This window comes from Juglans regia, chromosome 16 (assembly GCF_001411555.2).
Source record: "Juglans regia cultivar Chandler chromosome 16, Walnut 2.0, whole genome shotgun sequence".
Lineage (NCBI taxonomy): Eukaryota > Viridiplantae > Streptophyta > Magnoliopsida > Fagales > Juglandaceae > Juglans > Juglans regia.
This window is the reverse complement of record NC_049916.1, coordinates 5,464,423-5,480,123: the sequence shown is the minus strand read 5'-3', so window position 1 is coordinate 5,480,123 and position 15,701 is coordinate 5,464,423. Positions and strand designations below refer to the sequence as shown.

Sequence of the window (15,701 nt, the reverse complement as noted above, 5' to 3'; positions counted from 1 at the left end):
AATGGTGTAATTGTGCTCTTCCCCCTTGGGTGTCAGGATGAGCTGTCAATGAATACTTGCAAGGGTTTTGTAGGGCGCGTACCATAGCCCACTGTTGGGAATTCGGTAAACTCGGCGATGAAGTTTTTCAATACCAGCCCCTTCATGGCAGTTAAAGGAGCGTATTCAATATCGAACTCACTTAATTCCACTACCCAATTCATAAGGCATTCTGAAACGTCTGACCGTTCTAATACCTTCTTCAGAGGAGTCTCTGTGAGCACTCGCATAGGGTGAACTTGAAAGTAGGGGCGTAATTTCCGTATGGTTGCTACTAATGCAAAGGCTAACTTGCTACTAATGCAAAGGCTAACTGCTCTATGCTGGGTTATCAGGTTTTGGCTCCTTGGTGCACCCGGTTGAGATAATATACCGACTTTTGGATCCCTTCTTCCTCACGCACCAGTACTGAGGAAGCTACCTGAGGGGAGATGGCTAGGTATAGAGTAAGCATTTCCCCGCACCTGGGTTGGCTAAGTACAAGGGGGCTAGTGAGGTATTCCTTGAGGGCTCCGAATGCTTGGTCACACTTGTCGTCCCACATTTTCGCTTTTCGCAAGACCTTGAAGAATAGTAGGCATTTGTCGATCGATCTTGAGACAAACCTGCCGAGCTCGGAAATTCACCCAGCTAACCTCTACACTTCGTTTATGCTTCGCAATGGAGCCATACTGAAGATAACGTCTACCTTCTCAGGATTGGCTTCAATACCTCGGTCGGACACCATGAACCCTAGGAATTTTCTCGACCCGAAGCCAAAGGTGAATTTGCCGGATTTAGCTTCAGGTCATCTAGATGTTGTCTTAAGGTCTCCATCAAAGCCTCCCTCAGGTCATCTAGATGTTGTCTTAAGGTCTCACTTTTGACCAATAGGTCATCCATGTAGACTTCCATATTCCATCCTATTTGGTCTTTGAACATTCGATTGACTAGCCATTGGTAGGTGGCCTTCGTATTCTTTAGCCGAAACGGCATTGCCTTGTAGCAATATAGACCTCGATCTGTGATGAACGAGGTCTTCTCCTCGTCTTCGGGCTTCATGCGGATTTGGCTGTACCCAGAATAGGTGTCCATGAAGCTGAGCATATGATGACCCGTCGTAGAGTCAATGAGGAGGTCAATCCGAGGAAGCGAGAAGTTGTCCTTCGGGCAAGCTTTGTTGAGGTTTGTGAAATCAACGCACATCCTCCATTTGCTGCTTGACTTCTTAACCAGCACCATGTTTGACAACCACTTCGGGTAATGGGCTTCCCAGATAAACCCCACCTTCAGTAGTCTATCCACCTCTTTAGCTATAGCGGCGTTCTTCTCTACACTGATGCTTCTACTGCACTCCTTGGATGTTTGGGTCTAGATTTAATCTGTGGTGTATGATCTCAAGTGCTATCCCAGGCATGTCTCCAGGATTCCCAGCAAACACATCCATGTGCTCAGCGAGAAGTTGTCACATGGCATCTCGAGCTTCTTGTGCCATCCCCCCTCCAATCGCCATTGTGGTTTCTGGCCGGCTTGGGTGGAGGAGGATAAGTTCTAGCAGCCCGATTGGCTTGGCCTTTAGAAGCTCTAGTTTGTCTCGAATCTCATTTGCAACCTTCATGTGATTGAGGATCGGAAGCTTAGTGTTGACCTCCTCCACCGCTTGTTGCGTTCTGTTGTCGCTTGTTTGGCCTTCTTCTGTCGTAATTTTCTCGTTCCTACACGTCTGGTCCTCCATTTGCTCTACTTCCCTATCTCAAGTCGATTCAGCGATCCTCTGAGTTACCTGGAATGGGTTACCTCAGATGTACGAAGGACACACAAGATCTAACTCGATCCCACAGACGGCGCCACTGTTGATGTCGTGTTTCGCACACCCTTAGGCCAAGTCCCAATAACTCTGGTCTTCACAACGGGCCCTGCAAACAAAAGAACGTATGTGACTTTGAGAGAGTAGCCTACGGGCCGAGGAGCCTCTGATGCCAAAGTCAGTAAATGTTCATTGAATGTAGTAAATAAGTAAGAGAGTTTAAAGATTCGATAGAGCATCCTCGTACTTGGGATCGACTATTTATACTAGGAGTTCAAAGAGTAGATCATGCTCGTTGTTATGAGATCTGAAGTCCCCGTAGTGTTCATTTTGTCAGAACCTTTAAATGCAGCGTGACTCCATATTGACTTCATAATTGTGAGTGTGCCTTGATTCAAAATGATAAGCGTGATTTTTATTACTCTTTTATTTATGAAAAGTGTCATTTTTCCTTCAATATTATTGATTTTATTTTTATTTCTATACTCTTTTTATTTTCTTAGATTTGAAGGAATAAGAAGATTTAGTACGAAAGGAGAGCATTTAGGTACAAAAGACAAGGCGCGACCAAAACTTGCGACTAGAATTCACGACCAGAATTACGCGAGAAGACATGGCGCCAATATATTCTACCTTTGGGCGCGAAGACCTGGCAACAAGGCTCCCGGCGGTTAGATTGGGCGACTAGTCTAACAGACTAACTTAAAAGACCAACCTAAAAGGCATTATGGGCTACAACTAGAAAATGCGAGAAGAGTCTTTCATCCCAGTCGGGAGTCTTTCCACGCGGTAGGCGAGGAGGGCCGTCTGATCTTTGTGACATCCACTCTCTTTCGTTTGTGACCTCCACAGCAGTTATATTCAGCACACATGATATCCATTCAGTGGGACTCTTCGGAGTTCCGCAATCAATCTGCTGACCATGAAATCCTCCCGAGCTATGCAATTCAAGCCGCATATCACTAAAACTTCCGTTTTAGATAATTCCGTTATTATTGGGATAATTTCCTTTTTTGTGAACATTTATCTTTATAAACTTTTTTTCCAAATCTTTACACTAGATTGTAGTTGCAATTATATTGCTTCCAGATTTGAGTTTTGACATTTATTTAATCCCATCTTGTGGGATGAATGGGAGAGTTAGTCTTAGCTTTTTAGAGTCTAATATTATTCCAGAGTTTATTATTTAAGTTTCTTTCGAGAAGGGGGATCTGGAGGGCAGAGGCGAGAGCCACATGCTTCATCAACCGACTCCAACGAAAAACACCAGTTATATTGTTTTTCTTTTCAATTTCATTATGAACTAATTTTCTTTTCTAGAGCTTTGATGTAGCGTAATATTGAACACACAATTTATATTCTAAGTTATTTTATTTTCAAATTTTCCTTAATTGAGTGTTTATTTATTGTTCTTAATGCTTGCAATTTCCTAGCAAACTATTGTTCGATCTATTGAATCGTAATGAGACCAAGAGGTGATATGTGATTAGAGTTCTAGGATTAGGCACCATTAGTTGAGCAAAAGTAAAGATGTTTTATCACGACTAGTGTGATTTTCATGAAAAATCCAAAGAACATAATGAGTCTCTAATTAGTTAATTCACATAGAGATATGAGGTTATTAATTGGAGATATTTTTTGTATTATTCGAGAGAAAGTATTGAATAGTTAAGAGATTTTTATCATCAACTTGGGATAATTGGAATTCCATAATAATGAAGAATAAATTGTGTGAGATTTGCTAGGTGAAATAACATGTTCTAAATATATTCTTATTATTTTTAAAATCTTAATTTAATACTCTTTTCTTCAGTTTAATTTAGATAATTCATTCTTCAAATTATGGTTTCCAAATAGTAATTAATTTAGTCAATTTCAATACTCACTAGCATAATTATTTCATGTAAGTTCGATATCCATTTTATTCAAAACACTTTACTACTTGTTATGATTATGTACATTTGCAAATATATTATGCGAATAAGATTTTGGCGCCATTGCCAGGGAATAATTATATGTTATTGATATTAATACTAGCTATATTTTTACTACTTTGAATTTTGTTTTATTTAAAAATTGGTTTAAATTAGATCTCAGTTTGGTTTTCTTTTTAGGAATCAGAAGTGCATGTCCCGATCTAAATCATTAGAGCATACACTTTTCGATCCCAAGATTAAAAGAACCTTACGTCGGATCAATAAAGAGAAGAGGAAAGATGGCGCCGCCTCCAAATTTAATATGGTGGACTATGAGCACAAGGCATTAAGAGACTATGCTATGTCCTCTATCAATGGGGCGACATCTAGTATAAGGCGGCTTGCTATACAAGCTAATAACTTCGAGATCAAGCCAACCATCATTCAAATGATTCAACAAACCGTCTAGTTTGTGGCTGTCATAAGAGGATCCTAATGTACATATTGTAAATTTTCTAGAAATTTGTGATACTTTTAAACACAACAGAGTGACAGATGATGTGATTCGATTGCGACTTTTTCCTTTTTCACTTAGGGAAAAGCAAACACTTGGTTGAATTCTTTAACCTTGGCATCATCACTACCTGGGAGGAGTTGGTACAAAGATTCTTAGCAAAATATTTCCCTCCGGTTGAGACGGTGAAGCTAAGGAATGCTATTATTACATTCACCCAAATTGAAAGTGAATCATTATATGAGGCATGAGAGAGATACAAGGACTTATTGTGCAAGTGTCCACATCACGACCTCCTAGCTTGGCTTCAACTACAGACATTTTACAATGGTTTGAGACCCACCAATTGATCTATGGTTGATGTGGCTACGGGAGGAGCATTAATGAGTAAGACCCATGAAGTCGCATATGAACTTTTGGAAGAATAGGCATCCAACAAATATCAATGGTCTGCGGAAAGAGCAATGCCAAGAAAGATGGCTGGAGTTTTTGAACTTGATTCTATTACCACACTGGAGGCGCAGATGGCAAATCTTTCACAACAACTAGGTAAGATGAACGTTAATACTATTTAAACTAATGTTGTTTGTGATCATTGCGCAGGAATTCATTCAAGTTTAGATTGTCAAGTGAGGAATCCTTTTGTCCAACAGAGTCATGAATAAGCTGAATACGTGTCCAATCTCCAACATCAAAACAATCCTTAATCAAACATGTTCAATCCTATTTGGAGAAATCACCCTAAGTTTTCATGGAGCAATAATCAAGAGTCGGTTAGACCACCTCAATAGTTTCCTTAGCAAGAGAAGAAGTCGGCACTTGAGGATATGATTATGCTGTATATGTAAAAGACTGATATGGTGATCCAAAAGAACTCGGCATCAATCTGCAATCTTGAGGTGAAATCAATTAGCTCTCAAGCATGCTTACCGAGAGGACAATAGGGACTTTATCGAGCAACACTATGACCAATCTGAAGGACCATGTCAAAGCCATAACATTGAGAAGTGGGCGGACATATGATCAGTCCCAGACGGTAAATACCGAGCGAGATGTAGAAGTTGCTGAAAATGTAGAGATCGAGAAGAAGGAAACCGAGTACGCGGTGAAAGAAGCAGAGCGGGATGTGACCAACCAGCAAGCTAAATGACTAAGGAGAATAAAGGGGCTGTAAAATCCAAGCAATTCAAGGAGTTTATATCTGAAACTTATTCTCCTTCAATTTATGATCCACCAATTCTTTTTTCGTAAAGATTAAGAAAAAATAAGATTGATAATCAGTTCTCTAAATTTTTTAGTATATTTAAGCAACTGCATATTAATATTCCTCTCATTGAAACTTTAGAGCAAATGCCTAAATATATAAAATTTTTGGAGGATATATTATCAAATAAGCGAAAGTTAGAGGAGCATGAGACTGTAATGCTGACCGAGGAGAGCAGTGCCGACTAAGTTGAAAGATTTGTGGAGTTTCACGATCCCTTGCAGTATAGGAAATTCATATTTTGATAAAAATTTATGTGACTTAGGGGCAAGTATTAATATAATGTCTCTCTCTGTTTTCAAGAAACTAGGTCTTTGAGAAGCAAAGCCGACCACCATCTTTCTACAGTTGGCGGATAGATCTATTAAATACCCGAGAGGACGTACTAGTGAAATTTGATAAGTTCATCTTCCCAACTGACTTCATTGTACTCGATATGGAGGAGGACAAGGAGATCCCTTTGATACTTGGCCGACCTTTCCTAGCAATGGGGAGAAGTTTAATTCATATCTAGTAAGGAAAACTCGTTTTGAGGGTCGGTGAGGAGTAGGTCACTTTTGACATATTTAAATCTATGAAATTACCTTCCGAGGTACATTCTTGTTTTTAAATAAGCGACCGAGAAGTGGTCAAGGCCGATGAAGCTTATGGAGCTAAATTTTTAAAGCTACCACTTGAGGTATGTCTTACTCAATCTACATCTATTGAATCCGCAAATGAAGAGGTTAGGGAGTGTGAGAGATATTTGGAAGCTACATCATCCCTTTCCCCTTCAATAAACCCGAAAGTGGAAGAGCTAAACTCATCTCGGCCGACATCCCCAAGTAAGGAACCACCCAAGCTTGAACTCAAATCGCTTCCATCAAATTTAAGGTATGCTTTCTTAGGCCAGGACTCTACTTTTTCAGTTATTATTAACAGTTCCTTAAGTGATATAGAGGAAGAGAAGTTGTTGAGAGTCTTACGGAAACACAAAATGTCCTTGGGTTGGACCATCTCGGACATCAAAAGAATTAGTCCTTCAATTTGCATGCACAAGATTTTAATGTAGGATAATTTTAAATTGATCGTTCAACCCCAGAGGAGATTGAATCCATCAATGCAAGAAGTGGTGCATAAAGAAGTATTGAAGTTTTTAGATGTCGTGATCATTTATCCAATCCCATATAGTGCATGGGTAAGTCTAGTACAAGTCATCCCAAAGAAAGGAGGGATAACCATGATCATGAATGACAATAATGAACTCATACCGATGAGAACGATCACGGGATGACGAGTATGCATAGACTATCGAATATTGAATAATGCAACTCGGAAAGACCATTTTCTCTTACCTTTTATTGATCAAATGCTAGAAAGACTTGCCGGCCACACTTATTACTATTTTCTAGATGGATATTCCAGTTACAATCAAATAGCCATTACACCCTAGGATCAAGAGAATACCACTTTTACCTGCCCTTATGGCACTTTTGCACATAGTTGCATGCCTTTTGGTCTTTGTAATGCACCAGCCACTTTCCAAATATGCATAATGTCCATTTTCTCGTACATGGTGGAAAAATTTTTAGAAGTCTTCATAGATGACTTCTCAGTTTTTGGTCATTTTTTTTATTGCTTATCTAATATATCTTTAGTTTTGCATAGATGCAATGAGACAAATCTTATTTTAAACTGTGAAAAATGCCACTTCATGGTTGAGGAGAGAAGAGTGCTCGGCCACCGCATTTACTTAAGGGAATTGAGGTTGACCGAGCAAAGATAAAAGTTATAGACAAACTCCCACCACCGACCAATGTGAAAGCATGAGGAGCTTCTTGGGTCACTACGGGTTCTATCGTCGGTTTATCAAGGATTTTTACCAACTTACTAAACCTCTCTGCATACTTTTGAAACATTGAAAAATAAATTAATTTCAACACTATCATTGTATCACCGGATTGGAATTTTCCTTTTGAATTAATGTGTAATGCTAGTGATTATGTTATAGGGGCTGTTTTGGGGTTGAGAAAAGAAAAACTTTTTCATGTCATTTATTATGCAAGTCAGACCTTAACAGAAGCTCAACTTAATTATGCAACCACTGGAAAAGAATTGTTAGCAGTTGTGTTTTCCTTTGACAAATTTCGTTCTTATTTGATATGTTCAAAGTAGTGGTCTACACTGATCACTCAGCTCTTAAATACTTGTTGTCGAAAAGAGATGCTAAACCAAGACTGTTAAGATGGATTTTTCTACTACAAGAGCTCGATTTGGAAATTAAACATAAGAAAGGTACCCAAAATGTAGTGGCCGACCACTTATCTTGTCTTGAGCTTAAAGAGGTAGCTGGTGAGAAGTAATTTCCAATAAATGAAACATTTCCAAACGAACAATTAATGGTTATACTAGTTGATCCATGGTATGCCAAGATGGTAAATTATTTAGTGTCCAGAATTCTATTAGCCGAGACGACATATCAACAAAAGAAGAAGTTCTTCTTCAACTTGAAATACTGTTTTTGGGAGGAACCTTTTCTATACCAACACTGCGTGGACCAGATAATCAGAAGTTGTGTGCCCGAGGAAGAAATTGAGAGCATACTCAGACACTACTACTCTTTGGAAGAGGACGACCACTTTGGTGGAGCAAAAATAATAGCGAAAGTTTTACAATGCGGCTTTTATTGGCCGACTATTTTTAAAGACTTTTTTAATTTTGTTAATTTATGAGATCATTGTCAAAGGGTTGGCAAGATTTCTAGGAAACATAAGATACTTTTAAACAATAGTTTAGTGATTGAATTATTTGAAGTTTGGGGTATAGATTTCATGGGTCCTTTTTCATCCTCATATTATAACAAATTTATTTTGGTGGCTGTAGATTATGTCCCCAAATGAGTGGAAGAGGTCGCCATGCCAACCAATGATGCGAGGGTCGTATTGAATTTCCTGCGAAAGAACATCTTTTCCTGATTTGGCACTCCGAGAACCATAATTAGTGATGGCGGGAAGCATTTTTGCAATTGCCAATTTGAAGCGCTACTGACTAAGTATGGAGTTACCCATCACGTGGCGACACCAAACCATCCTCAAACTAGCGGCCAGGTTGAGGTGTCGAATTGGGAGCTGAAGTGCATACTGGAGAAGACAGACTGGGCTTATCGGACAGACTGGTCGAGGTGATGATGAGCGCCTCTCGGACAGACTGGGCGAGAAGGTTAGATGATACGTTGTGGGCTTATTGGACAACATTCAAAATACCGATCAGGACATTGCCTTATCAGCTCATTTATGGAAAAGCTTGTCATCTACCAGTGGATCTAGAACACAGAGTCTATTGGGCAACGAGGACACTGAACTTTGATTTACAACCAGCTGGTAAGAAAAGAATACTTCAGGTTAACGAGATGGATGAATTCTGCAATGATGGTTATGAGAATGCTCGGATTTACAAAGATACAACTAAAAGATGGCACGATAAGCATATTCTAAGGAGGGAATTCAAAGTCGGGCAGAAAGTTCTATTATTTAACTCAAGATTTCGACTACTCCCAAGAAAGCTGCGCTTTTAGTAGTCGGGACTGTTTGTGGTGACCTTTGAAGTCCATCACCAGAAAAAATGCACATTTAAAGTAAATGGACATAGATTAAAACCCTATATGGATGGAGACTTTAACTCAAAAAAGTGTTCCATCAATCTCGCCAATAATAAATGATGAAAGGATAATGTCTAGCTATAGACTTTAAATAAAACGCTTTTGGGAGGCAACCTAAGTTTTTTATTTGATTTCCTTTGTTTAATATTATTCTTTTGCTTTCATCCTGCAGGAATGAATAGGCAAGGAGATCTCCAAGGAGTACACGGTTGCACCTTCAAGGCAAATATTCAATTGGCAGAACTAGAAAAATCAGGAGAGCATCTCTTACCTTCTCTCATTCTTTGTTTTAGTTTTTCTCCCTTTTTTCCATTGAGGACAATGTGATATTTAACTTTGGGGGAAAATATATTATTTTTTTAAAAAATAATGATAATAATAATAACAATATAGTTTAATGAATAAAAAGCTCATGATAAGAATATGATTGAAATTGATTAGAATTTTTAAGAAAAATTCTCATTGCTTATATCTAGTTGTTAATTCCTTACTTGATCTTACTTAATTTGATATTTTCTATGTTCAATGAATATTTTTTATGATCATTAATCGTTTTGAGTACATAGAGAAACTTTATGTGAATTTTGTGAATTTGTATGGTCTTAACTTACCCTAGAATTTGTTTGATTACACTCGAGGTGAAATCCTAGACAGAATATTACTGGGGAGATAATTAAGGCATTCTTTGGACCGATTGAGCCTTTCAAGCGTACCCGTTCATTATCTTTATCCCTAGCCACCCATTTGGGCTTTATTGAATTATTTTTTGGCCTTATATTTTTCTTTCTTGTAAACCTCATATTCCCTACCCTATTTGAGCTTAAATACTGATTTACTTACCTTTCAAGAGAACTAAGTTTACACAAAATCATAGACTCACAAGAGCATGAATGGCAAGAGAGGTAAAAGTTCAACAAGTTAATTATAGCAATATTATTAAAATCATAAGTTTAGAGGTGTGAAAAGTCAACTTGTTTACTGTGTGGCCAACAAGAAAAGACGGACGAGAGTCATCCACAAAGGCAGTCGAAAAGGTATAGAATATTTCCATAAAAAAAAAAAAGAAAAAAAAATGTCCAGCCTGCCGAATAGAGGGATAAAGAGAGAGAGACTTGAAAATATAATAAAGATAGGTATGTTGAGAGATTTACAATGATTGAGAAGAGATGTTAAAAGTGAGATGCTCTATTTGTTATGTTGGTGTTCAAACTTAAGTTCTCTTGCTTTGTTTGAATCCTAACTTTTCTTTGTAGCCCTCACCTTAGCCTTATATTACATGCTTAATAAAGACCTATTGATCCCTGGTGATTGTTTCTGTTCTACATTAGTGGAGAGTGATTTGAAAAGCAAGCCTATGGAGTGTTTAGAGATCCATTACTTATTTACTTGTTTGCATAAAATTATCCGGGGAGCTAATGATGAGGTGAGAGTGATAGGTATGCATGAATGTGGAGATGGATTATGCATTGGGATTGAGTTTTGAATTAACTTTTAGACTTGATTGATCTTGAATGATTCCATTGAATTATAGACTTTAGGCAATCTTTGAGATAGTAAATTTTATGAATCGAACTTATGCTTGTTTTAATTGTCTTCTTTTCTTCTTTGCTCGAGGGCGAGCAAAGCTTTAGTTTGGGAGTATTTCATAAGTGTGATTTCTATATGATTTTTATTACTTTTTTGTTTATGAAAAGTGTCATTTTTCCTTCAATTTTATTAATTTTATTTTATTTCTATATATTTTTCTTTATTTTCTTGGATTTAAATGAATGAGAAGATTTAATGCGAAAGGATGGCATTTTGGTACCAAAAAAAAGCACGACCAAAACTTGCAACTAGAATTCACGACCAGAATTAGGCGCGAAGACTTGGCACCAATATATTCTACCTTCTGGGAGTGAAGACCTGGGCGTGAAGACTTGGCAACAAGGCTCCAGGTGGTTAGATTGGGTGACTAGTATAACCAACCAACTTAAAAGACCAACTAAAACGAGATCGTGGACAACAACTAGAAAATGCGAGAGGAGTCTTTCATCCCAATTGGGAGTCTTTCCACTTGGTAGGCGAGGAGAGGGCCATGTGATCTTTGTGACCTCCACACCCATTCGTTTGTGACCTCCACATTAATTATATTCAGCGCACACGACATCTACCCGGTGGGACCCTTCGGAGTTCTACAATCAATCTGCTGACCATGAGATCTTCCATTTTAGATAATTTCGTTATTTTTGGGATAATTTCCTTTTTTGTTAAAATTTATCTTTAGAAACTATTTTCCAGATCTTTAAGCTAGATTGTAGCTGCAATTATCTTGTTTCCGGATTTGAGTTTTGACAACTATTTAATCCTATCTTGTGGGATGAATATGGGAGTTAGTCTAAGCTTTTTAGAGTTTGAGTTTTAGAGTCTAATATTATTCCAAAATTTATTCTTTAAGTTTCTTTCTAGGAGCCGGATTTGGAGGGCAGAGGCGAGAGCCACATGCTTCATCAAACGACTTTAATGAATAACGCCAGTTTTATTGTTTTTCTTTTCAATTTCATTATGAACTAATTTTATTTTCTAGAGTTTTGATGTAGCGTAGCATTGAACACACAATTTATATTCTAAGTTATTTTATTTTTAATATTTTCATGATTGAGTGTTTATTCCTTATTCTTAATGCTTGCAAGTTTCTAATTAACTATTGTTCGATCTATTGAATCTCAATAAGACCGAGTGGTGACTTGTGATTAGAGTTCTAGGATTAAGCATCATTAGTTGAGTGAAAGTATAGATGCTTTACCACGACTAGTATGATTTTCAAGAAAAATCCAAAAAACTTAATGAGTCTCCAATTAGTTAAATTCACATAAAGATATAGAGTTATTAATTGGAGATATTTTTGGTATTAAGGGATTTTTGTCATCAACTTGAGATAATTGGAATTTTTTAATAAAGAAGACTAAATTGTGTGAGATTTGTTAGGTGAAATCAAATGCTCTAGATCTATTCTTATTATCTTTAAAATCTTAATTTTAATGCTATTTTCTTCAATTTAATTGAGATAATTCATTCTTCAAATTACGGTTTTCTAAATAGTAATTAATTTAGTCAATTTCAATACTCCATAGCATAATCATAATCATTCCATGTGGGTTCGATATCTGTTTTATTCAAAACACTTTACTACTTGTTATGATTGTATGCATTTGCATATATTTTATGCGAACACACATCATCATTAATATGGGGTAGCTTCCTGAGCCTCAACTCGGTTTTTGGGAACCATTGATTCTCTGATGCTGATGAATCGAGGGTTTTCCGCGTTTTTTGTGTACCCCAAGCATACTCTTTTGTCGAGGGAGGCCACCGATGCGTCAAGTTGAGTTGTCTTGTCGACCAAACGGCACCTCTCCATGGTTGACAGTTTGCTTCAAGTAAGGTCCTCTTTGGGTTGGGCTTCTAGGCCAAAGTCCTATTGGCCTTTCCCGAGGGGAGAATTACCCTCACACTTTCATCACTTTCTTATAACCTTAAGTCCTCCTCCCTCCCTGAAACTCTCTCAAAATCCCACCGGCGACTGCATTACCTATCTCAGAGTCCTGTCACAGGACCTCTCTCTCTCTCTCTGTGTCTGGTAAGCCCCTATGGTCCTATCTCTCTCTCTTCCCTTCGTTGTCTATATCTCTTCTCCCACAACCCCGTCGTGTTCTATCTCTCTTTTCATTTGATTTTTGATTTGCTCATAAAATTTTATAGGGTCTCGAGGTTAACGATTCAAAGAAGCTGTAAAAACTAAGTCTTGTGATGATAATTCTATAGACTGTCATCACGGTATCAGGGTGAGTTTTTTGAAATGTTGTGAATCTGTGCACTGATTGATTTCAACATGCAAATGAAAAGAGAAATTAATCTATTTCATAATGCTTTGTGAATCTGTGTAGATTGGGCTAGATGCTTTGTGAATCTGTGTAGAATCTATATGGGTATATGCTTTGTGAATCTTGAAAATGGGTAGATTCTTATCATGGTTTTTGTATATTTGGTTATGATATGGTTGTGATATGTCATACTAAGTAAGTATGGTCTAGAAAATCATATGGATTATCAGTGGGATGGTTTTGTGTATTAATTATAATCTGCCTAGCTGCTTTAATTAAAATTAGTCTTAATGGATTTCACCACTTTGTCAAATTTGGCATGTAGGTCTAGTTTTTATTTGAGCTAATATTTATTATTTGAGCTTTTGGGGCTATTTTTGTTTTGCATATATTGAATGATTAAACTGTTATTGTACATGTTTCTGGAGCTGTTTTCATTTGTGTTGTGTGGTTTGGGGTTGTTTATATATTAATATGATGCAAAAGTTGAGGCAATTTTGAATTTATTCATTAAACTGAAATTAAATCACTAAAATAACCCCAATTGTGGTTATTATAATTTTATAACCACAGTTTGAGTTAATATATATGTGTTGTGTTTTGAGATGGTTTTTGTGAGGATGTTTTGAACGACTAACCTAAACATGTGGGGGCTATTTTAGTGATTGTAAATAACTAAAACAGCCCCAAGTTGAGTTAATATTTTTGCACTATTTTATTTGTGTGTTGCGTTCTAGTTCTTAAATCATGAATATAGAAGGCATAAGTACTCTTACGTCTATTCAGGGTGGTGCAACTACTACTCGGTTAATGCTAGACTTGTGGCAATAATTTATGTACCTAGTTGGTCCATTGAGGGTAAATTTATGTACCTAGTTGGTCCATTTAATATGGTTGTTGGCTTGTTGCTATTAAATTTTGTAACTATTCCTGTATATGAAGAATAATGTTCTTGATAATTGTAATAACCATAGACATTCGATTTTGGTCTGGTTTAAGTTTCTCTTTCTTTGTCCTTAACATTACATTTTTTTTTGTTCCTTCTAGTGGATTGAGATTGTGTATTATCATAAGAGATATGGCGTTACTATGACATGTATGGATGCTGCTGGCTGTGCATAATATATATTCATCAAATATTTATTTGTTCATTCGAACCAACTATCAGAAGTGGTTTAATTTGTATTTTGATCAAGCATGAAGTTAATTCTAATGGCTTGTTTGAATCGTGAGATGAGATGAGATGGTTTTAGATGAGTTGAATAAAATATTATTAAAATATAATTTTTTAGAATTATTATTGTTTTAGAATTTGAAAAAGTTTAGCTGTTTTTATATTTTGAGTGATAATTTGAAAATTTTGTAATTATGAGATGAGATGTGATGAATATAAAGACATCATGAAATGTGGTCATTAATTGACGCTTACCATATATTATCCTAATTTTCTTCATATTAATTACCACATTTAATGATCAACGTCATACTTGCAAGAACTATGCCACAACATAAAATGACGTTAATTTGTGTTGGTGGTTTAGATAGATCTAGCTAGGACCACTAGGCCTGCTTTAAGGCTCATTTGGTTGTTAGATTGTATTCAGCTCTGTTGAGTTCGGTTCATATTTAGACCTCTTTTAATATCTAAACACTAAATTCTCAAATTATTAAACTCATTTCAACTCAAAATTTCTTTACACGTGAGACTCGTAACGTTTTTGAACTCAACTTCTCTTTACACGCAGAACCCACAACTTTTCCAACTTTCTATAAATACATTTAAACTAATCTTAACATCCAAACACATCTAAACTCATCTTACGTGGATCCCACAGGACTCACTTCACCATCTCAGTTCACTACTATTAATAGAGAATTTAACTCAGTTCCACTCAGCTCAACATCCAAACGCAACTTTAAAACTAATTGAAAGTTTGTTCCCACATATGATTAATATACCTTCTATCATTTACTCTGGCCTGGACCAAATTTCTCTTCAAGTTGGTATTACCTCATATTTCTATATATCATTTAATCATATTTATTGGAAGTTATTATTGTTTATAGTTGATAATCTTGTCATCTTTTTTTAGGTACAACTTGATTGTTGGAATGGAACTTGAAATATTTAATTTAGTTTCTTTCATTTGTTGTTGTTGGGAACTTTTTATTTGGTTGGAAAAATAATTTGTTTTGTTTTTGTTGGGTTTCTTTTCTTGTCCAATGAGAACTTAGAAAATATTTATTGAAATAGTTGAAAAGAAATATTATTATAATGAATGTGGATGACGGGTGTGGATGATTTTGGAGGATATTAATGGACGATGTGGATGTGGATGATTTTGGATGTAGATGATGGATATTATTTATTTTTAGATTGTAATTTTTTATAAAAATTAAATTTTGAAAGCCAACAAAAAAAAAAAAAATTAAAAAAATAGGACAAATATAAAATTAAAAAAAGTTAAAATAAATGTAAAAAAAAAATATATCAAAATCCGACTCGACAAGCAGATTTATATTTGTGGCTGAAAATGGGTGGCGGTTCGTGAACGTCTAACGAATTCCTTTGTCGTATGCAGATTATCTTTCAGACGAACACATGAATTGCCGACAAGTTGTACGGCCCTTTCACCTCTTCTATATAAATAGCAACTTCGAAGAACGAATTATGGCGCAGAG

General features: G+C 36.5%; 1 non-coding gene across 1 annotated transcript; it reads right to left on the bottom strand.

Annotated features, from left to right (window-relative positions):
* Positions 1-4,443: 4,443 nt before the first annotated feature.
* LOC118344948 lies at positions 4,444-4,550 on the bottom strand. The gene has a single exon (XR_004798675.1). It is a non-coding gene; the product is annotated as a small nucleolar RNA R71 (small nucleolar RNA).
* Between the last annotated feature and the right edge of the window lie 11,151 nt (positions 4,551-15,701).